The 21,658-nt window shown below is 44.7% G+C and overlaps 1 pseudogene; it reads left to right on the forward strand.

Annotated features, from left to right (window-relative positions):
• Nucleotides 1–18,809: 18,809 nt before the first annotated feature.
• On the forward strand, nt 18,810–19,399 carry LOC128406039 (E3 ubiquitin-protein ligase RNF183-like; annotated as a pseudogene).
• The last annotated feature ends 2,259 nt before the right edge of the window (nt 19,400–21,658 follow it).

Here is a 21,658-nt window from a genome sequence, read left to right on the forward strand (position 1 = left end):
AAAATGACAAGAGTGTATTGTGATGCCAATATTTTTGATTTGTTTCCAAAAATTAGTTGTAACCAATGCTTAAACTGAATAATTTCTGTTTAATAATCCAAGAGGTTTTATAGAGGAATATAGCTGTCTGAGAGGATGAGGTGTTGTGATTTATAATTCCGAACAGGACATCCCATAGGAAATAAGGCAAAAAAGCAATTCCAGGAGAAGGGGGCCAAACAGGAAGCAGATATTCCTCCAGTCCAGAATTACACCATTAACAAAGAAAAATTCTGAAAAACAAGTTGTAATGTCTCATTCCATCCACTAGGGAACTCCAATCCACATTAATAGTTTTTCAATAAGGAATTGCCAAATAACCAAAGTTAAACTACTGAATTTAGCTTTTCCAATTTTAAACCCCCCCCCAAAAGTGACCAAAATCCACAAAAGAGAAAAAGTGGGAAGATAGATTGGTTCTTCTTTCTCTGCCACTATACCCTTTTTATTGAGTTAAAATGGAGTCGGAAGCTCTTCTTTTGGCGTAACAGTTTAATCTTGAAAGTAAAAGTGGGAAGACAGTTCAATCCTTCTATATCCTCAGTTGCATCTAAGACCTCTATTTTGTCTCAATAGTTACCTTCTGTTCCCCCTTGACGTTTCACCTCTTTAAGTCCTCAAAAATAGTTACTTTTAAACTTTTAACTTAGTTTGAAACAGTTTCTAATAGTTAGGGAGAAACAGAAACAATAGCCGCTAGCGGCAACTCACTTTCGCTTTCTGGCTCTGCTTACGGTGCTGCGTCTGTGCTGATTTCAGATGACAACTGAACTCGGAATCTTCTCCTTTTTTAATTCGGAACTCCCCTTAATACTTTTCAATCCAATTTTAGATGTTTCAAGTCCGAATTTATTAGTTTCAAGAGCGGAGCGCTGTTCCTTGCAAGCTCGGGGCTTCGCTATTCAGCCGTAGCAATGGCTTCCCGATAGCCTGCTATCCCGTTCCGCCGCACTCTTCACCTCTTTTTCAGAGGCTACCTGATGGCCGGACGGGCAGCTTTTAGGCACTGCCGGGAACCTGAACCTCTGGACACCCACTAGAGGCTTGACGGGGGGGGTTTCGCCCTAAAACCCCCTTTTATGGCCGAAATAGCCAGGGTTTCTCTCCCGGAGAGATCCCTCGCTCGTGTCAGGCTTGTGCTCCACCAGAAGTCCGATTGCATTGTAGTTTTTAAGACCAAAGAACAGAGAGGGAATATCCTGGGTCTACACTATAAAAAAAGTCTGAAGATCAAAGATAAACCAATTATTTTATTCAAAGAGATCCCAAAGCATTTTTTGAGCTTAAGGAATAATTACACAGATCTGGCTGGTGCCTTGAGACAGAAGAACATCTTTTTCAGGTGGGAATTTCCTGGTGGCCTTTCCTTTAACTTTTTAGGAAGAAAACAAAGAATCAGGACTGTTGAAGAAAAAGCAAGGTTTCTGGAAAAAAAACACCAAGGACTTTGGAGTGGATAGCCCACAGCCACTGGGGGCAGGTGCAGGAGCTCCCTAAAAATACAAGATGGCATTGAAAATTTACTCATGGAATGTAAATGGTTTGAACTCTTGGCCAAAAAGGAACCAAGTTTATCATGTGTTAGCAAAGCAGAACTTGGACATAATTTGTTTACAAGAAACCCATGTTACTAGATTACATAGAAAAGTCCTTCAGAATAAGAAACTCAGTCAGGAATTTATTTCATCTGATAAAGTGAAGAAAAGAGGAGTGGTTTTCTACGTTAAAGAAAAATGGAACCCTAAAATGTTGTTTAAGGATGAGGAGGGAAGATATATCGCAGTTGAAATTAAAGCACAAGGCGAAAAATATTTGTTGTTGGGAATTCATGCACCAAATGATGGCAAAGCAGAATTTTTTAAGAATCTGGAAACAAGACTTCTGGACTATTTGGATTACAAATTGATTTTGATGGGAGACTTGAATGGAGTGGCATCAACACTTATGGATAGAACACAGAGACAGAAAATAATGAATGCTGGCAGATTACCAAAGACTTTCTTTGAAATGGTAGATAAATTTGATCTGCCAGACATATGGAGAGTGAGAAATCCAACAGAAAAAGACTTCACATTTTATTCAGATACAAATCAATCATTTTCACGAATCGACTATTTATGGCTATCCAGAGACTTTGTTCCCAGGGTAACTAAAACTGAAATTTGCCCAAAGACTTGCTCGGACCATAATGCAGTGTTTTTGGAAACAAAATTGTTTCTGCAGGGATCTTATAGATGGAGAATGAATGGTGATTTGTTGAGGAATGAACAGATGATTAGGAAGGCCCAAAAGACTCTAAAGGACTATTTCGAGATAAATACGAATTCAGAGGTGGAAACAAGAGTCATTTGGGACGCAAGTAAGGCAGTAATGAGAGGATTCCTCATACAACAAAACTTGATTAAGAAAAAGATACAGAATGAGAAAAAAGATAATATTCTGTCGCAATTAAAAGATAAAGAGAAGAATTTGAAATGTAATCCAAAGAATCAGCAGATTCAAAAGGAAATTAAAGCTTTACAGATACAATATTCCCAGATTATAAATCAGGAAATAGAATGGAAATTAAAAATGATGAGACAGAGAAATTTTGAATCAGCAAATAAATGTGGAAAACTGCTGGCTTGGCAGTTAAAAAAAGAGACAGAAACAAAGTACTATTACAAATATTGTATCAGAAGGAAAGTCGGTAGAGAATCCCGCAGACATAAGAAGGTGTTTTCAGAAATATTATAAACAGCTGTATAAAAATGGAAAGGAAGATAAAGATAAAATTGAGCAATTTATTAAAGTAAATGGTTTGCAAAAAATTCCCGAAAATAAAAAGATCCTACTTAATGGATGGATTACAAGACAAGAGGTAGAGAAGGCCATAAACCAGATGCAACTTGGCAAAGCCCTAGGACCATATAGTCTGTCTGCAAAATATTACAAGACTTTGAAAGACTGGCTGATTCAGCCATTGGTTGAGGTATGCAACAAGATATTAAGAGGGGGCAAAGCACCTGAAACCTGGAAGGAAGCTTTTATAACTCTGATACCAAAACCAGATCAAGATAGACCCAATGTAAAAAACTACAGACCAATCTCATTACTTAATGTGGATTACAAAATTTTTACTAACATTTTGGCTAATAGGCTGAAGAAGGTACTAACAGATTATATCCATAAGGACCAGGCAGGATTCCTGCCTGGAAGACATATGAAAGATAATATTAGGAATATAATCGATGTGTTAGAAAGGTTGGAAGTTTAAAAAAATTGTAAAGCGGTGTTAATGTTTATCAATGCGGAGAAGGCCTTTGATAATGTCTCTTGGAATTTTATGAAAAAGAATTTAGAAAGTATTGAGGTTGGACAAGAATTCTTAAATGGTATCAATGTGATCTATTTTGAACGAAAAGCAAAAATTATAGTTAATAATGTGGTTTCAGAATAAATTAGAATTGAAAAAGGAACCAGGCAAGGGTGCCCACTTTCCCCTCTACTTTTTATTTCAGTTCTGGAGGTTTTGCTAAATATGCTAAGGAAGGAAGAAGAGGTTAAAGGTATAACAGTAGGATCCAAGCAATATAAGTTAAAAGCCTTTGCTCATGCTTTGGTGTTAACTTTACAAGATCCAGACTCCAGTGCAGTGAAGGGACTGGAGTTGATTGAGGAGATTGGGCAGGTTGCAGGATTCAAGTTAAATAAAAGCAAAACCAAAGTGTTGGGGGAAAACTTAGATAATGAGGAAAGAAAAGCCCTTCAGGAGAAGACTGGCCTTGTCTTTGTGAAAAAAGTGAAATATTTGGGTGTGAATTTATTGGTGAAAAAATTGGATTTATATAAGGATAATTATGAAAAATTATGGAATGAAATTAAGAGAGATCTTGAGATATGGTCAAATTTAAAATTGTTGTTGATGGGCCGAATATCAGTGGTCAAGATGAATGTATTGCCAAAGATGTTGTTTTTATTTCAAGCTATCCCAATTATTGGCAATGTAAAATGTTTTAAAGAATGGCAGAAATGTCATTTAGACATTTAAAATGTCTAAATTTATCTGGCAAGGGAAAAAAACCAGAATTAAATATAAAATATTAACAGATTCAAAAGAAAGAGGGGGATTTCCCTTGCCAGATCTGAAGATATACTTTGAAGCTGCAGCTTTCTGCTGGATTAAGGCATGGATTCAATTAGAAAATGTGGATGTGTTAGACTTGGAGGGATTTGACAATGTATTTGGTTGGCATGCATACTTATGTTATGATAAGATATCAGCCCACAAAGGTTTTAAAACTAATGTAATTAGAAAATCTTTATACAATGTTTGGATAAGATATAAAGATCTCTTAGAAAGGAAAACACCCAGGTGGCTCTCACCAATGGAAGCAAAGGCCCAGAAAAAGTTAAATATGGAGAGTAAATGGTTGAAATATGCTGATTTATTGTTGGAAGACAACGAAGGATTTAAAGATAAATTGGATTGGCTACAATATTATCAGATCAATGAACTGTATAAGCTTGATAAGAAAAATGGTTTTGCAATGGAAAAATCCAAAGTGGAAATGGAGTTGTTAGATACCAATGTTAAAATCTATCCAAAATGTACAACTTATTGTTGGAATGGCATACAAAGGACGAACAAGTTAAATCTGCGATGATAGATTGGGCAAGAGATGTTGGACACAATATAATGTTGGAAGATTGGGAAAGGTTGTGGAAGAAAGGGGTTAAGTTTACTGCATGTACTGTATTAAAAGAAAATATTATGAAAATGATGTATAGATGGTACTTAACCTCTGTAAAGTTAGCAAAGATTTATCATACAGATGATAATTTATGTTGGAAATGCAAAGAAAAAGAAGGTACCATTTATCATATGTGGTGGACGTGTCCCAAGGTGAAAGACTTCTGGGAAAATATTTCAAATCAAATCAAATCAAAATCCATTTATTGTGAGGACCATGCCTGTGCACAAACATCAACACTACAATAGTTAAAAATATTAAAATTCATTACATACTATGCCAACAAAACCTTCTTCCCACAGAATAGAAAAGGAGGGAAAACGAGCAACGAGTTAAACGAGTTACATTGTTGTCCATAAATCTTTCCCTGGCTTTCATGGCCTTCATCACAAAAACCGCTACCACATGGGTAATGCGTGGGTTTGCATCAACTAACAAAAATTTTACTCTATCTTCAGGACTGGTTATAGAGTTGGGTATAATTTGCAGCAATGCGTCTCTAAAGCCCAAGTAAATGGGGCAATAGAGGAGGTAATGTGTAAGATCCTCTTTAATTTTCATAAGGCAAGGACATAAACGATGTTCTACTGGGGTTTTTGTGTATCTACCGGTCAAATAAGCAGTTGGCAATGTTTGAAACCGTGCCATAGTAAAAGCTCTCCGAAGTGTGGGATCAGTGATCTCCACCAAGTAGTTGGCACAGATTTTGACTGCTTTTACTCGAGGGAACCAGTAGGAAAACCCAGAGTTTTTTTATCTTAGTGGAGTCCAAAAAGGCGTCTTTTTCAAAGATCCATTCCCGAACTTTATCAGGGCTCCACAATTTGAGAGTATTAAACTCAGGTAGGTTGTATCTAGATAGAATGTCTAGTAGATTTTTATGCCAAGTGGTATTATTTTGTAATGATACAAAGGCTTGTTTAGCCAATAAGGTGTTCGGGGCATCTATGAGGTTGGTGAAAAAACGCAGGAATCTTAAGTGGGCCCTGGCAGACACAGAGGGTAATCCTACTTCCACTCTTAGGAAAGCTGCCGGAGTGCTCTGAGGGAGGCCTAGAATTCTTCTGAGATAAAAATTTTGGAAGATTTCAAGCCGTTCTAACAGCTTCTGATTCCATCCCCAGAGTTCTACTCCGTATAACATCTGGGGAATCACTTTTCCAACAAAAGTTTTTAGTGCCGGGGTCACCAGTTGCCCTCCCCTCGAATAAAAAAAGCTGAGCAGAGCACCAATTGTCCTACGTGCTAGAAGGGCTACAGTCTTGAAGTGGGCAAGCCAGCTAGATGTAGCTTGGAAAGTGATACCAAGATATTTAAAGAGAAGACATTGTTCAATTTTGTGTTCATCTAAAGACCATCTAAATGTGTGGCGAGCTCTAGTAAATACCACAATTTTTGTTTTATCATAATTTATCTTTAGAGAGTTTTGGGAACAATAAGCTGCGAGCCCCTCCAGCATGCTATGTAGGCCCCTTCGAGTGAGTGCCATGACCGCCATGTCATCAGCATATAGCAGTATATTCAGGTGTTTGCCTTCCAGGGCAGGAGCTGATGACTTATACTTTGCCATATGTTGAACAATGTCGTTTATATAGAAATTAAAGAGGAACGGCGCTAACAAACAGCCCTGTTTAACCCCTTTCCCCAGTGGCAGTGGGTCAGTATAGTTGCCTGACATCCCAGTTCTAATTTTAACTGTGATGTCTGTATGTAACTCTCTAAGTATTTTGAAAAGTCGTCTATCTATATCTGTGTCATATAGTTTTTGCCATAATTTGTCCCTACAGATTGAGTCAAAAGCGGATGTGAGAGCTACAAAAGCCACAAAAAGTTTGCTCTTGTGTGTCTTTGTATACTTATCTATCATTGTCTGTAATACCAAACAATGGCCTATTGTACTATGGCCCTTTCTAAATCCTGCCTGTTCCGGATTAAGCAAGTTAGAGTGGTCAGCCCAGTCAACCAATTTATTTAGCAGGTGGCGAGTATAAAGTTTATACACAATGTCCAGGAGACTTATGGGGCGATAGTTTGAGGGGTCTTGGGGGTCGCCCTTCTTATAGATGGGGGCTACCAGGCTCAGTTTCCAGTTTTCTGGGATTTTGCATGTATCATTTATTACCGTAAAAAGTTGGGCCAAAAAAGCAGCCCACCACTGGGCATTTAGTTTAAGCACCTCAGGAGGAATCATATCTTCACCGGGAGCTTTGCCATTCTTGAGTGTTTTAATTAGCTGTAAACATTCTAATTCGGTAACAGGATCCCAGCCCATTAATAGATCGTTTTTAAGAGGAGGAAACTGGCTCGGTTTAGCAATGTTTGGAGCTGTATATAGCCGGGAAAAATGTTGGTACCATAAGTTAGATGAAATACTGTTGGTTACAGTTATCCCTTTGGGTGAAATTCCCTGAGCAATTATTTCCCAGAACTTTTTGTCGTCCCGCAATTTGATCGCCTTGTCGAGTGCCTCCCATTGTTCCTTTCTATAGAGGGATTTCTTAAGTTTTAGAGTATTTTTATAATGAGAGCGCCACCTGTGCAGGTTTTCCACTGAGGACAGGGTCCCTTCCTGTTTTACCTTATTTTGTAATTTCCTGAGCAAAGATCTTAGATTCCTACAGTCTTTATCGAACCAGGCCCTCGAATTATTTTGTTGTTTGGGAGGGTTGGGGTTCGTGAGTAGTGGGAAGAGCGACTCTGAGACCTGCTGAAATGTTAGAAAGGGGTCAGAATTAGATAAAATACACTGGTCTCTCAAGGCCAGTAAATCTGATGAATGCAGGTGTAGTTTGATTTTGAATTCCAGGTCGCTGTTCCATTTACGCCTGCGAAGGGCCAGAGTTGGAGGTGGGTCTGCACAGTGATTGCGATATTGCGGATCCTCCAAACCACGGGGAATTAGTGAAATTGATATAGGGAGGTGATCACTCTCAGTTCTGTTGAAAGTCCTAAAGCCCTATGACCTCTCCAAGAGTTTTGGGGAGACCAAGATATAATCAATAACGCTCGCACCTCTAGGCCCAATGAAAGAAAAGAAACCCCCTGACCTGTCCATATGGGTACCATGCAAATTATACAGATTATGTTTGAAGGCAGTCTCCATTAATGTAATACCTGCCTTATTCAAGACCTTATCATCAGAGGACCAGGGAATAAACCAATCTGCCTCTGGCAGTAACTGAGATTTAGAGCAGTACGTATTAATGTCGTTTCCTATCCTGGCGTTGAAATCACCTGCCAGCAGGATATCCATGCCAGGGAATTCTAGTTCAGCCTTTTCCAAACATAGCTCTAAATCTTCCCAGGTTTGTGACGACTGGGAAGGGGTGCCTATAGGAGGGATATATATATTAAAGCAAAGGAAATCTCCTCCTTCACTGCTAGAAATAAGTAGGATTTGTAGATTGTTACTCTTCGCCCACTGCTGTTGCCGGACCTTGCACTTTAGCTTGGTGGAAACAAAAGTGACTAAGCCACCACTAGGTCGGCCTCAAAAATTTGTTTTTACCGCAGGGGGAGCAAAAGCTTCGTATCCCTGTAGAGAAGGGACATGGAGATCTAGACACCATGTCTCCTGTAGGCATATAATCTGAAATTTTGTGAGGAAATCCAGAAGGTTGACGTCACCCTGCTTAGATAGCCATCCTGCCACATTCCAAGATAGGATGTGGAAATAGGTCGTCGATGAAGAAAGATCTAGATGTCTTCTGGACCTTTGGAGTGAGGCGTGAGACCATTGACTTGTGTTGCGTCGTCCTGGACTTCGGACCTTTGCCTTTGCCTTTCCACGCGTTGAGCTTTCGCTGCGCTGCTCTGTTGCCTTGGCCTTGGGATGTTTACATTCCCTCTTCACGTGGCCTAGATGTCCACACGCGTAGCATTTCACTGCCTTCAAAGCTTTGGCGCCATCTAGTGGTTCCACTGCATTCTGGGATGACGTCTGTGAGGACTTGCCCTTGGTGATGCAGCTAGCACTATGACGATCCGCTTCATTCAACACCACAGCAGTTACGTGCACTACCGTTAGCTGAGCAGTAGGCAAAACAGCAAGCTGGCTGGCAATCGCTTCCCAACTTGAACCCAAAGAATATAGAATCATGAAGGAATACACAGCCTCTCAAAAGGTGATTCCACACTGTTGCAACTCATGCCTGAGATTCTGCATTTCCATGAGGTGAGCACGTACGTCTGCTCCTTCAGCAAGTGCCATATCATGCAACTTGGCATAAAAGTACAAAGAAGCTCCCACCTCCATTCTCAAATGTGACTGTTGCAGACTGTTCCACATCAATCTGGCTGAGGTCTTGTCACGCAAAAGACATAACTCTTTAGGGGACACAATAAGTGTCTGAGTTCCCCTTGCTTTGGAATCCTTAGCCTCCCATTCTTAGTTACTGGAGCTGGGGACGACGACGTCCGTTATCACATTAAACAGACCCTCTTTTCTTAGCAGAGCCTCTGCATACTACACCCAGTCCAAATAATTCCCTTTTGAGTGCTTAGGAATTGCCATGGCATTTCGAAGGGCCTCCATTATTCTGGCATTAGCCTTCTGTGTCTTTAAAGCAAGCTGCGTCTATTTACAAGCAGCTGCATTCCAAAAGCACCCTTCTTGAGGCCTTTGCATGCTCCTGAGCTTCTGCAGCAACCGGTCAGAGCTTTGGCTAGAAGTTCAAAGACCACCCTTAATTAGGGACTGGCAGGCTTCCTGGGGCTCGAGCACATACCTCTCATCAATCTTCTTGACACACAGAGAAGATAACCTACAGTCTGTTCTTCTGGGCCCAGACCCCAAAATGTCGGCATCTCCATTCGGCCAAACTGATAAAGCTCATCTTCCGGCCTAGTCGCCCCTGACGATAATTAACGACCTGAGCCTTTGATGAGGCCTCAGGCACATTCCCATTAAGCAGAGTTTCCAGCAGCATGCGGAAGTGATGAGATTTATGGCTACATTGTAAAGAGTTTATTTTCTAGGTACGCAGACAGCAAAGAAATATACATCCTCTCTCTATGAAAGCAGAGAGCAACTGAACAAAGGAACAAAGGAACAGGAAACCACTAACGTCACATCCGTCTCCCGTGAGACTTCCAACAGTATGGAATGTGTGGAATGTAAACAGAGTTTGTGACTCCAAAGCACTGCTCAGTGGCAAACAGAAACTAACATTGAGTTGCGTTGTCCTGGACTTCTGACCTTTGCCTTTACCTTTGCCTTTTCCACACGTTGAACTTTCGCTGTGCTGCTCTGTTGCCTTGGCATTGGGATAGTTACATTCCCTCTTCACGTGGCCTAGACATCCACACGAGTAGCATTTCACTGCCTTCAAAGCTTTGGCGCCATCTAGTGGTTCCACTGCATTCTGGGATGACATCTGTGAGGACTCCCCCTTAGTGATGCAGTTAGCACTACGCCGATCCGCTTCATTTAACACCACAGCAGTAACATGTGCTACCGTTAGCAGAGCAGTAGGCAAAACAGCAAGCTGGCTGGCAATCGCTTCCCAACTTGAACCCAAAGAATGTAGAATCATGAAGGAATACACAGCCTCTGGAAAGGTGATTCAACGCTGTTGCAACTCATGCCTGAGATTCTGCATTTCCATGAGGTGAGCACGTACGTCTGCTCCATCAGCAAGTGCCATATCATGCAACTTGGCCTAAAAGAGCAAAGAAGCACCAGCCTCTTTTCTTAAATGTGACTGTTGGAGACTGTCCCACATCTCTTTGGGCTGAGTCCTTGTCACACAAAAGACATAACTCTTCAGGGGACACAATAAGCGTCAGAGTCCCCCTTGCTTTGGAATCCTTAGCCTCCCATGCTTCGGTCACCGGAGCTGGGGGGGCATCTGTTATCACATTAAACAGACCCTCTTTTCTTAGCAGAGCCTCTGCATACTGCACCCAGTCCTGATAATTACCTTTTGAGAGCTTTGGAATCCCCATCGCATTTTGAAGAGCCTCCTGTACTTTTGGATTAGCCATGTCTGAGTCTTTAAGGCAGACTCTGTCTGTTTACAAGCAGCTGCATTCCAAAAGCACCCTTCTGCCGCAGCCGGTTAGTGTTTTGGCTTGAAGTTCAAAGTCCACCCTTGACACACAGAGAAGATAACCTACATTCCGTTCTTTCTGATGTTCTTCTGGGCCCGAAACAAAAAATGTTGAAATCTCCGTTTGACCGAGCTGATAAAGCTCATTTTCCTCCGGCTGAGTCCTTCGATGTGATTAACGATCTGAGCCTTTGATGAGACCTCCAGGCACATTCCCATTATGCAGAGAATCAAAGCAGCACACGGAAGTGATGAGATTTATGGCCACATCTCTATGAGTTTTATTACTAAGCTACGCAGACAGAAAACACATTCTCTCTCTGTGAGAGCAGAGAGCAACTGAAACAAACAAAGGAACAGGAAACCAGTACATCACATCCGTCTTCCGTGAGACTTCCAACAGCCTGGATTGTCTCTTGAATGTAAACAGAGTCTTGTGACTCTAAGCAGCTGCACAGTGGCACAAACAGAAACTAACACATAGAGCCTGTTGCAGTAGTCCAAGTGGGAGAAAACTAGAGCATGCAGCACTTTGGCAAGACAGTCTGCAGGCAGGTAGGGTCTCAGCCTGCGTACCAGATGGAGCTGGTAGACAGCTGCCCTGGACACAGAATTCACCTGCACCTCCATGGAGAGCTGTGAGTCCAAAGTGACTCCCAAGCTGCACACCTGGTCCTTCAGGGGCACAGTTGCTCCATTCAGGACCAGGGAGTCCCCCACACCTGCCCGCCCCCTGTTCCCCGAAAAGAGTACTTCTGTCTTGTCAGGATTCAACCGCAATCTGTTAGCCACCATCCATCCTCCAACCGCCTCCAGGCACTCGCACAGGACCTTCACCGCCTTCACTGGTTCCGATTTGAAAGAGAGGTAGAGCTTGGAATTGTTCAACAACCACACGCTCAATCACTTTGCCCAAGAATGGAAGATTGGAGACTGGGCGATAGTTGGCCATTGTAATGGCTTGGCTCTCCCACAGAAGCGAGACACCGGCAGTAATTATCTCAGGTTTATTGCTCAAACACATAAATCACTCTGGAGCTCCTTCACTCTGTGTCTGACTCCAAGTTAGCAGTTGCCGAGTCTAAACTCCGCCCCTTCCTCTTCTTCCAACAGTGGAAAAAAACCTTTCGCTTCCGCTCTTTTTCCCTCCTCTCACTGACCTTTTTGCGCCTTCAAGTTTTTGGGCTAGCTATTCCCGGCCTCTCCCCTTCTGTCTCTGAACTAAGATTGGTGTTTAGAGCTTTGCTATCTTCTGCTTGCTCTCTGCTCTCTGAAACTCTGCCACTCGGCTGCCCCTCCTCCCTCTCACATTCCAGTCCACATTCCAGTGTCCTTATCTCCCTTGGCTTGCTTAGATTCCCAGCCTCTGTCAGCTACGGAACGAAGCTGACAGCCATATTGGCTGGGTCTAAAGATGTTTTTTTAAGAAGCGGTTTAATGACCGCCTCTTTCAGTGGGTCTGAGATCAAGGAGACGGTTGGTTTCAGGGTTCCCATCAATGGTGGTGACTTGCAAGGGAAAGTCTAGTGGTAACAGGTGCAACTGGTGCTCCAAGGCAAAGTCTCTGCTGAAAAAATTCTCACTCGCCCCAGAATCGATTAACACCTGCACTTCCATTGGGTGGCCCTCTTTTGCAAGTCCAGGGCGTATTTAATCTCAGTCTTAAATGCCAGGTATTCTTGGGGGTTCCCTCCAAACTTGCTCAGCAGCAATGGTACTTTTCTCCCAACTGGAGTGGTTCTGACCTGCTGGTCCTGCACTCTGCGCTCCTCAAGCCTCACTACAAGCTCGATGACGCGTGGCTCCAACTCCACGTTCCTCTGTACCATGGCTGCTACGTTCCACGCCTCCTCTCCCTCAGTGCCTCCGCCTGCAGCTCCCTTTTTGAGGTGACTCATCGTGTGTGTCTCTGCTGTTACACTTGAGCAACCGCAATGACTCCCGGATTGCTGTCAGATGGCAATGGTGGTTGCTTGTGAGTAACCAGTCAGGACTCCAACCTGTCTTTTACAGGTTTTCTTTTGGTGCAAAACTATTTACAGTGTAGAACCACAAGTTCATGTCTGCCTCAATCGCTAGCAGAATCCGGGAGTGGTCATTTCCGGGTCCTCCCCCAACATAATAGCTTAGTCACCCCCAGCCTTTTCCTTCCTTCTTTGCGTTTTACACCTCTGCGCAGGGTGGGTGACGGAAGAGGCGTGCTTCCCTCCTGGCTGGCTTGCCCAGGAGCGGTGCTGAGGCTCCCAGCAGCATCCTCTGGTCCCTTCCCCTCTTCCCCACTGGAGGTGTGGCTTTCCCCACCACAGGAAGGGGAACTGCTTCACAAGATTTTCGGAGGTTCCCTGTAACCTAACTGCCCCTCTCCTTCCCTTCCCTGTTCCGATGGCAGTCCCCTGACAGTAATGATTAGATTAGAATGATGATATGGTATTATTTGTAGATGTGTGGTGGTTTTTTTGTTTTTTTGTTTGTGTGTGTGTGTGTGTGTGTTTTCCCTCTCTTGTGTTTTGGGGTTTTCTTCCTTGTTTGTACTGTTTCATTTTGGATTCAATGTTTGTAATTTTTGTTGTAATTTTGCATTGAAAATAAAATAAAATAGATTGCCATTGGCCTGTTCCAGCAGGCTGTTCTGATGTGGATGTTTATCTTCCCACCCTTGCCTTATCAATTGCTTTGCAAGAGAAGGGCTTACTTCCACTCTTAAACTTCATACTGCAAATTCCCTTGGGTGGAGGACCTCTCTCTTTGCATTTGCTGATGCTGTAAAAACCAGATGTTGGGAAACTTGTCTCCCACCCCCACCAATGTTGAAGAACTACAACTCCCATCAGCCTCAGTAAATACGGCCCTATGGCAAGCCAAACGTTCCCTCTCGTGGGCCAAAGGTTCCACTGCATTGATGCTGCTGTATGATTACTGTCATTGGGTTTCTGTTGGGATACTGCCAGGGAGATAAAGTCCATCTGAGCCCCCAAGCTCGGTGCCGGACGATCCATCGACCTCCCGTAGTCACGCAGTACCAGCAATTTAGCGACACTAAGCCTCAGGCTTAGTGCACACTCTAACAGCAGAATTCACACAGCAAAAGTTGCACAGCATGAGAGCAGAACAGCATATTTACAGTTTATTCAGCGTAGGTCAGAACATGAGAAGACATGACCGTCTGCTCCGACTGCTCAGGCAAAACAGCAGAAAACGAAAGGAACAGACAACATAAACATCCTGTGAGACAGGAAACGCGCAGGCTGTTATACAAACATCCTGCTCCCTTTTAAGGTGGAACGGAAATATCCTAACATCCTCCCCCTTTCCGTGTAACCTGTAGTACCTGTGGTTCAACCCAATTGCAACCTTTGTACGTAAACCTTAAGTTGTTCTCTGTTAACAACCTTAGACAACAGATCAGCAGGAATTTCATTTCCTGGCATGTAGGACACCTGAATGAGTCCTTTCTGAATACACTCTCTTGCACGATGTAGCTTAATCTGCAAGTACTTGGTCCTTTGCTTGCAACTCTCCGAGTTCAGCAAAGCCAAACAAGATCTATTGTCTTGATACACTTGTATAGGACATTTCACAGAAACCCCAATGTCCTTAAACAGTTGCATCAACCATTCACAATCCATGAGTGAAAATGACAGAGCATTGAGTTCTGCTTCACAGGAACTTAGGCTAACTGTTGTCTGCTTTTTGCACAACCAGTCAAACAGGCAGTGGTTGTACATGTAGCATACTCCAGAAGTGCTTGTACCATCCGTGGTGTCACTTCCAAAACTCGCATCTGCAAAGATTTCAAGACCTCCAGTCTTCTGACTGGTGAACCTCAGCCTGTAGTGCATAGTCCCTTTCAAATACCGGGCTATGCGCTTCAGAGCTTTCCAATCCTGAACAGTAGGATTGTTAGCATGTCTGCTCAGCAGGTTAGTGCTTACAGCAATGTCAGGTCTCGAACATCTAGCAATGAAATTCAACTTGCCTAGAATGCATCTGTACAGCGTTGTGTCAGAAAACGCTTCAGCAGTACTATCTACCTGGTAACCTGTCACCATCGGTGTGTCTGCTGGGTTTGCATCAACCAAATTCAACCTGGTTAATACATCAGTAATTTTCTGTGTTTGGTGTACCAGAAAATTACCTGCTTGGTCCCTCTCCACCTGCAGAGAAAGATAGTTGGATACCTCACCAAGATCCTTCATGTCAAAGTGCTCCTTCAGCTGAGCTAGGGTGCTTTGGTAAAAAGCCTGATTCTTCCAAAACATCAGAAGATCATCAACAAAACATAAACAATACAGTTTGTTTTGCCCCTCCTCCTTGACAAACACACATGGATCAGCTTTGCCCTGGTGAAAACCTAGAGAGAGCAATGTCTCAGTGAGTTTTGTGTTCCAACACCTGGCACTCTGCTTGAGACCATATAAGGATTTCCGCAGTTTACAGACCATTCCCTTCTGTATCTGCATTCCATCAGGTGGAAGCATGTACAGCTGCTCGTTCAAAATCCCGTACAAAAAAGCTGTATTAATGTCATGATGGGAAACATGCAGTTTCTCCTCCGCAGCGATCTTGAGCATCAGCCGAATGCTCTCATATTTGACCGTGGGCGAGTAGGTCTCGTGGTAATCCTGCCCTGGTACCTGTGAAAAACCTCTGGCAACCAATCTGGCTTTGTGTCTGACAACCTTGCCATTCTGGTCTGTCTTGGCCTTGAAGACCCATTTGCTGCCAACCAGTCTCATACCTGGGACTACCGGTACTAGCTCCCAAGTTTGGTTCCTGTTCAAGGAATCAACTTCAGCCTTCATGGCATTAAGCCAAGGCTCAGCATCTTTAGAGGTTAACTCCTGGACCTCTTTGAAGCTTGAAGGTTCCCACACCTTCTCTGAGCTACTAAGAACAGCAGTTGCCGTCTTAGCAAACTCATCAGCAAATCTCTTTGGAGGTTTGCCTTTGGTCGCCCTTTCAGACCTGCGAACCAGACGCAAGTCTTCTGGACTCATCTCCTCCTTCTTAGGAGAAAAGTGACCAATGGTGAACAGTGGTTCTTCCAGTTCATTGTCAGACTCATCAGATGGTCTGACTGAGGCCTTTGCGCTCTTGTAGTCTGCTGTGTCATCACTGTCACTGACACCAGCAGCAGCGCCGCCCACTGAACTGGAATCCGAACTCTGATCATCATCATCATCATCATCATCCTCAGATTCCTCAGCTTTCTCAGCATGATCTGCTTTCTTCACATCACCTACATCTTCCTCTGGGTAACTCTGGAAAATTCCCACATTTTCCACCCACTTAGGATTGTATTCAACACTCCTTGTGAACTTTATGGATTTAGAGTTAGTCATCCATACCCTGTATGCACCTTTTTCGTACCCCATGAAGAAACCATGTGCCCCACGCTTCCCAAGCTTGTTGCTTTGTGGGGTGTGTACCCACATGTCAGAACCAAAGATTCTCATGTGCTTGACATTAGGTTTCTTACCATACATCTTCTCATAGGGAGTACAACCAATAGGTGATGACAGTCTCCTGTTAAAAGAATAAACAAAATTCGCCAAAGCCTCCCCCCAAAACTTCTCAGGGAGATTGGCATCATGCAACAAGGTTTTTATCCCTTGCAGCAACGTTTGATTTGCTCTCTCCGCAAGCCCATTCATCCATGGCGATCTATGCGTTGACAAATCATGCTGGATTCCCTTCTCAGTCAGGAAAGCTTCAAACTGCTGAGAAGTGAATTCCCCTCCTCGATCAGTAAACAGACAACCAATACGTTTACCGTGAGCATTCTCCAACCAAGCACAGAATGCCTTGAACCTAGGAAATGCTTGCGATTTCTGCTCGAGCATAAACACATGAATGTACCTGGGAAAAGAATCAATTAGAACCATGAAGTACCTTGCTCCTCCCAAAGAGGGCGCAAGAGGACCTACCAGGTCTGCATGAACTAGCTGGTAGGGTTTGGAAGCCTGCCTGCTAGACTCCTTGCCTTTTGGAGCAACCTTCACCTTGTTCTCTGCACAAGATACACATTTCATGTGAAATTTACAGGGTTTGATGTCCAAACCTTCAACCAACCCAGGCATCTTGGCTAGCGCTTGCCAAGAGAGGTGACAAAATCTTCTATGTGCATCGTGAATGCATCCTGCATGAAGAACCTTGTTAGTTTGTGCAACACAACAAGTATCAGCATTTGACATAACAGCATTGTCATCATAAGTTAGACAGAACAAACCATCCATCAACTTTGCATGCAAAATGTCCTCTTTGCCTTTTCTGATGACACAGACAGTCCTCTTGAAGGAAACCTCAAAACCACGCCCAGTCAGCTGTGGTACACTAAGCAATTTGTCTGCAGCTCCTGGAACAAAAAGTACATCGCTGATGGTAGTATGCAGACTTGCAAGTTTCACAGTCCCAACTCCTGCAGCTTGCAAAGTCCTTCCATCAGCCAGCTGGATCTCTCCATCTTGAGGTGTGAAGGAGATGAACAGATGGCGGTCTTTGGTGAGATGGCGCGTGCACCCTGAATCCACAACAAACCTGGCCTTTTCCTTGTTTCCCACCGGCGTGGGCTTTTGCAGCTTGCCTTTAGCCTTTGGTGAAGCTGTGCCAGCAAACATAGCCTTGTTTTCCACTGGCGTGGGCTTTTGCAACTTGCCCCCCCCCCGCTCCTGGCCATCAGACGTGCCTTTAGCCTTTGGTGGAGCTGTGCCAGCAAACATAGCCTTGTTTTCCACTGGCATGGGCTTTTGCAACTTGCCCCCCCCCCCGCTCCTGGCCATCTGCAGGCTTTATCCTTTGTTTACATCTGGCCTTCCGGCCTCTGCATAGGCTCTGACCTTGGTTCTCACAAGAAACAGAGCTCTCAGCTGCCGACTCCTTGGCTCCCCCTGGAGGCTGGAATGCTGCCTGGGATGACGTGGCAGTCTGCTCCCCCTGCAGCTTGCAATCGGTGCCCTCAGCATCCCTGCATTCACTAGCATTCTGGGAAACAGCCAGGACCTCCGATGCATTCAAACCCTGGGCTGGGGTGATTGGCAGGTGGGCCTTTTTCAAAGCATCCCACATGTCACGTGCCGTGAGATTTCCAGCAAGCGTCTTTATTTCCTCCAGAGAGACGGATAAGACTATTATATCAACGGCCCTCGAATGCTGGGCCTCCCATTTTTCTGTCCGAGGAACTGGAGTGGCTTCAAACACAGTATGCCAGACTCCAAACTGACGCAGCAAACTCTCACACCATTCTGCCCAGGTCTGATAATTGTGCCGATTTAACATTGGGCACTCAGTGGCCTCCGAAGCTTGGAAAACATCCATTCCAGCTTTTTGCTTTAGCCGTGAGCCTTTATGCCTTCAAAAACGGCTTATCTCGGCAGCCCATAAATCACGATGCCTCTGGCTCGGCTCCCAGGCCAATTAGTTTTGCCGGACATCAAAAGCCTTTTCCGCGGCATCCAGAAAAGCCTCTGCTTTCGCTTTTCCAACATACCTTTCAGCAGTCTGTCGCTGTCATACTCTCCTGCAAGTGCCGTGAATCTGGGCCCGAAACCTGTTGTTGGGATACTGCCAGGGAGATAAAGTCCATCTGAGCCCCCAAGCTCGGTGCCGGACGATCCATCGACCTCCCGTAGTCACGCAGTACCAGCAATTTAGCGACACTAAGCCTCAGGCTTAGTGCACACTCTAACAGCAGAATTCACACAGCAAAAGTTGCACAGCATGAGAGCAGAACAGCATATTTACAGTTTATTCAGCGTAGGTCAGAACATGAGAAGACATGACCGTCTGCTCCGACTGCTCAGGCAAAACAGCAGAAAACGAAAGGAACAGACAACATAAACATCCTGTGAGACAGGAAACGCGCAGGCTGTTATACAAACATCCTGCTCCCTTTTAAGGTGGAACGGAAATATCCTAACAGTTTCCACCTGCCCTTGTTTTTTAGTCTCCTAGGTAGCAAAGAAGGCTGTGCTGTTGACTGGGTTTCCCCATGGCTGAGAAGCAGGTCCAGGGGCTGGAGGCTGAATGCCCCATCTGCTGAAACCCTTACGACAACACTTTTTGCACCCCAAGGTCCTTTAGTGCCAATATTCCTTCTGCATCAAGTGCCTGGCTCTTCTCAGCTTGGTGTCCCCAGCCCAGAACCGCTTGCAGTGCTCACTCTGCCGCCACCCTACTGTCCTCCCCTCCGACCAGCCTGTCACTGAGCTGCCCACCAATGAAGCCCTCCTGCGCCTGCTGTGCCTGGAGCCCAACCACATCATCCTGTAGGGTTGGCAGCTGTGCTTGAAGGAGCAGCGCAAGAGCAGGTACTTCCTCTGCCAGCCCAGGGTTTACACCCTGGACCTGGGCCCAGTGAGAGATCCAAGCATTGAGAGCTACTGTGAGCCAAGCCGCCCGGCTAGTGCTACCACTGCCACCACAATCATGCCCAACCACCACCGCTCCCCAATGTGGGCGTGTGCCTGCAACCCCCAGCTCCAGATTTTCACCTACCTGATGGCTCTCATCTTAAGCATGACTTTACTACTCATCTTCTCCATCTTTTGGACGAGGCAGCTCTTTGGGGGCTGGGGGTGAGAGGGACCAGCAGCCTCCTCAGGCGGAAGATGCTGAGGGCAGGGTAGAGGTGGTTGGCGAGCAGCAGCAAAGTGTTGGGAGGACTAGCTTGTGTGTGTCACACAGCCTGCCTTGAGTTCTCCAAGTCAGCTCAAGTGTGCTGGAAGACATTGCCCAGTTATGATTTAAGATTCAAAGCCTGGTCAGATTCTGCCTATAGAACAAGAGAGAGACTGCCATCTTGTCTTTCGCCCCAGACAGCAAAACGGTTTGGACTGCCACTGGGTCCCAGGATTTGACCTTGAGGGTTACTTGTGAGCTTTTAAATAGGGATGGGGATGAGGACATGACAGGGCAATGGGAGCATTTCAACTAACAAACTCGCTGCTTCTTAAGTTGGCTAAAGAGGGTGAAAATGGATAATGGGAATATAGCAGGTGTGGAGATGAGAGCTTTTCTCATTCCAGGTGTTGCTGAACTACAACTCCCATAATCTCTGGTCATGATGGGAGCTGTAACACAACCACATCTGGAGGGCCCAAGTTTCCCCATACTTGGAGTAAAGGGACATAGGAATCTGCCTTACAGCCAGGCCATTGGTCCATCTAGCTCCATATTGTCTATGCTGAGTGGCAGCTCTCAAGGGTTTCAGGCAGTGGTCTGTCTTTCTTATTCCTACTTGGAGATTCTGAGGATTGAACCTGGAAACTTCTGCATGTAAGGCTCTACCACTGAGCTATGCTGACCCTCCAAACCAGCCTCTTCCCCTGTGCCAAATGCCTCTGCTGCAGCCAATGAAGAGTTCCCAACATCTAGAGAACATTGACTGCACTGCTGAATGTGGAACCACCAAGGCTGCAGATCTTAACTGTCCTCTGTCCAGGCTTGAAGATGGTCCTCTGTGTACTCACATCATGCAGGCATGCAATGAAGGCAGGTGCTCAAGGGTTTCTTTCTCCTAGTGTGCGCACTACTGGTTAGAAGGGGGCCAAACAGCAGTGGCATTAAAACTTTTTTATCTACACTGCAGTGTTTTGTTTCAAATTGCATCAGCTTGTAAGAGTGGGGGCTGATAACAGGATCAAAGCAATCTCTTGGATCTTGCAAAAAGGTAGGTTTAGTGTGGACAGGGTGGATTGGGAAAGGGACACACAAAATGAACTTGGGGGGGGGGGGCTGCATTGCCTTTCCCTACAAGGAAATGCCAATTCAGGGGTGGAAAATCTTTTCCCCCAACCCAATTACCTCATTCCGTTCTGGGCAACCTTCTGAGCACCACATGCTGGTGGTAGGTGGGGGCAGAGGCAAAAGTGAGTAGGGCAGCTAATGTAAATGTTACCTCTGTACAGCAGGCCAGTTTCTACACACGCCCTTCCATATCCTCCATCTAGGCAAGTGAAATATACTTGGAGTTGAGTGTGGATTTCATGCTCTTTATTCAGCTCATATTAGCGAGGAATGAAAGTTCCCCCACAATATCTGCTTTATATACATTATTTACACAATGGGCCACACGTGATTGGCTAATTCCGGGATTCTCCTGTAGGCCAATCAGGTTGTGGATTCACTTCCACCTGGAGCTGGATTGGGTGGCTCCTGCGGACCAATCATACTGCTGCATTGTTCTAGGACCAATGTGAGAGATAGTAAGTCTGCAGGCTTGAGTTTGCTAGCTGATGCAACTGGCTTATGCAATCAGCCTGCAATACTTTCTATGGAAGTGCTGGGTTAGAAAGACTCAGCAGTAATGTGCTGTCAGTTGATTGGCTGTCATCGGTTTCAGCTGGACTAAAATTTCATTCTAGAGGTAAAGGCTGCGCACTCACTCAACAGCAAGATCTGACGGAGTTGAGACACGTAGTGAAGAAAAGAAGATACAGCACTCAAACTGAAAATTCCTCTCTACTGGCAGAACATTAGCTTTTTGTCGCTCTCTTAAAACTTTTTCCTTTTTGTCTTCCTCTTTCTTTCTCTTTTCCCTCTCTCTCTTTCTCTCTTTTTCCTGTCTTTTTCCCCACTTTGTCCCTTTTAATTTTTCTTTATTTTTTCTTATCACCCCATTTTTTTCTCTTCTCTTATAGTATCTGTTTCACATTAGTACTTATTTAAAGGTACCCCTGCCCGTACGGGCCAGTCGTGACCGACTCTAGGGTTGCGCGCTCATCTCGCTCAAGAGGCCGGGAGCCGGCGCCGTCTGAAGACACTTCCGGGTCTCGTGGCCAGCGTGACGAAGCTGCAGCTGGCGAGCCAGCACCAGTGCCGCACACGGAAACACTGTTT

The sequence above is a fragment of the Podarcis raffonei genome, chromosome W, assembly GCF_027172205.1.
Source record: "Podarcis raffonei isolate rPodRaf1 chromosome W, rPodRaf1.pri, whole genome shotgun sequence".
NCBI lineage: Eukaryota > Metazoa > Chordata > Lepidosauria > Squamata > Lacertidae > Podarcis > Podarcis raffonei.